The following is a 2,037-nucleotide window of genomic DNA, read 5'->3' as shown; positions in this document are numbered from 1 at the left end:
CTTAACTTCGGAGTTCTGATGGGATCCGGTGCTTTAGTGCTGGTATGATCGCATCCGACATGTTACCCTCGTCTTTGTCCCTTATCCTTGCCCCTCCGAGCTCCACTACAAAGACGATTGTACATTGCTTTGGCCACTCCCTCTCAACTACGGAGACGAGTTTAACGCGGTTTCCACCCCTCCCTCTTAATCGCACCAGTGCACGCTTGCCGCGCCACAACGCCGCCGCTAGACTCGTGAATCGTGAGCACCCAGCTATAACTTACCACACTCGTGCAAAATAATAAAACACGGTAAATATAATACTTACACGTGCGTTTTGTTTTGCAAGCGGCGCAAAAAAAATTAAAAAGGGAATGCAACACGAGGACTTCCCAGGAGGTCACCCATCCTAGTACTACTCTCGCCCAAGCACGCTTAACTTCGGAGTTCTGATGGGATCCGGTGCTTTAGTGCTGGTATGATCGCATCAGACATGTTACCCCCGTCTTCGTCCTTTATCCTTGGCCCTCCCAGCTCCACTACAAAGACAATTGTACATTGCTTTGGCCGCTCCCTCTCAACTACGGAGACGAGTTTAACGCGGTTTCCACCCCTCCCTCTCAACCGCACCAGTGCACGCTTGCCGCGCCACAACGCCGTCGCTAGACTCGTGAATAGTGAGCACCCAGCTATAACTTACCGCACTCGTGCAAAATAATAAAACACGGTAAATATATTACTTACACGTGTGTTTTGTTTTGCAAGCGGCGCAAAAAAAATTAAAAAGGGAATGCAACACGTGGACTTCCCAGGAGGTCACCCATCCTAGTACTACTCTCGCCCAAGCACGCTTAACTTTGGAGTTTTGATGGGATCCGGTGCTTTAGTGCTGGTATGATCGCATCCTATGTGTTACCCCCGTCTTCGTCCCTTATCCTTGCCCCTCCCAGCTCCACTACAAAGACGATTGTACATTGCTTTGGCCGCTCCCTCTCAACTACGGAGACGAGTTTAACGCGGTTTCCACCCCTCCCTCTCAACCGCACCAGTGCACGCTTGCCGCGCCACAACGCCGCCGCTAGACTCGTGAATCGTGAGCACCCAGCTATAACTTACCGCACTCGTGCAAAATAATAAAAAATGGTAAATATATTACTTACACGTGCGTTTTGTTTTGCAAGCGGCGCAAAAAATTAAAAAGGGAATGCAACACGAGGACTTCCCAGGAGGTCACCCATCCTAGTACTACTCTCGCCCAAGCACGCTTAACTTCGGAGTTCTGATGGGATCCGGTGCTTTAGTGCTGGTATGATCCCCAGGCACGCTTAACTTCGGAGTTCTGATGGGATCCGGTGCTTTAGTGCTGGTATGATCGCATCCGACATGTTACCCTCGTCTTTGTCCCTTATCCTTGCCCCTCCGAGCTCCACTACAAAGACGATTGTACATTGCTTTGGCCACTCCCTCTCAACTACGGAGACGAGTTTAACGCGGTTTCCACCCCTCCCTCTTAATCGCACCAGTGCACGCTTGCCGCGCCACAACGCCGCCGCTAGACTCGTGAATCGTGAGCACCCAGCTATAACTTACCACACTCGTGCAAAATAATAAAACACGGTAAATATAATACTTACACGTGCGTTTTGTTTTGCAAGCGGCGCAAAAAAAATTAAAAAGGGAATGCAACACGAGGACTTCCCAGGAGGTCACCCATCCTAGTACTACTCTCGCCCAAGCACGCTTAACTTCGGAGTTCTGATGGGATCCGGTGCTTTAGTGCTGGTATGATCGCATCAGACATGTTACCCCCGTCTTCGTCCTTTATCCTTGGCCCTCCCAGCTCCACTACAAAGACAATTGTACATTGCTTTGGCCGCTCCCTCTCAACTACGGAGACGAGTTTAACGCGGTTTCCACCCCTCCCTCTCAACCGCACCAGTGCACGCTTGCCGCGCCACAACGCCGTCGCTAGACTCGTGAATAGTGAGCACCCAGCTATAACTTACCGCACTCGTGCAAAATAATAAAACACGGTAAATATATTACTTACACGTG

At 50.3% G+C, this 2,037-nt stretch overlaps 4 non-coding genes across 4 annotated transcripts; all 4 read right to left on the bottom strand.

The window, feature by feature from the left end:
* Nucleotides 1–353: 353 nt before the first annotated feature.
* On the bottom strand, nt 354–472 carry LOC119351252. Its single transcript, XR_005169773.1, has one exon. It is a non-coding gene; the product is annotated as a 5S ribosomal RNA (ribosomal RNA).
* A 297-nt stretch (nt 473–769) lies between these two features.
* LOC119351220 lies at nt 770–888 on the bottom strand. Its single transcript, XR_005169743.1, has one exon. It is a non-coding gene; the product is annotated as a 5S ribosomal RNA (ribosomal RNA).
* Nucleotides 889–1,183: 295 nt separating this feature from the next.
* On the bottom strand, nt 1,184–1,302 carry LOC119351328. Its single transcript, XR_005169843.1, has one exon. It is a non-coding gene; the product is annotated as a 5S ribosomal RNA (ribosomal RNA).
* A 357-nt stretch (nt 1,303–1,659) lies between these two features.
* LOC119351240 lies at nt 1,660–1,778 on the bottom strand. The gene has a single exon (XR_005169762.1). It is a non-coding gene; the product is annotated as a 5S ribosomal RNA (ribosomal RNA).
* Nucleotides 1,779–2,037: the final 259 nt, after the last annotated feature.

The sequence above is a fragment of the Triticum dicoccoides genome, chromosome 1B (genome assembly GCF_002162155.2).
Source record: "Triticum dicoccoides isolate Atlit2015 ecotype Zavitan chromosome 1B, WEW_v2.0, whole genome shotgun sequence".
NCBI classification, from domain to species: Eukaryota; Viridiplantae; Streptophyta; class Magnoliopsida; order Poales; family Poaceae; genus Triticum; species Triticum dicoccoides.
Note: the sequence above shows the minus strand (reverse complement) of the source record. Positions and strands in the feature narration are given on the sequence as shown.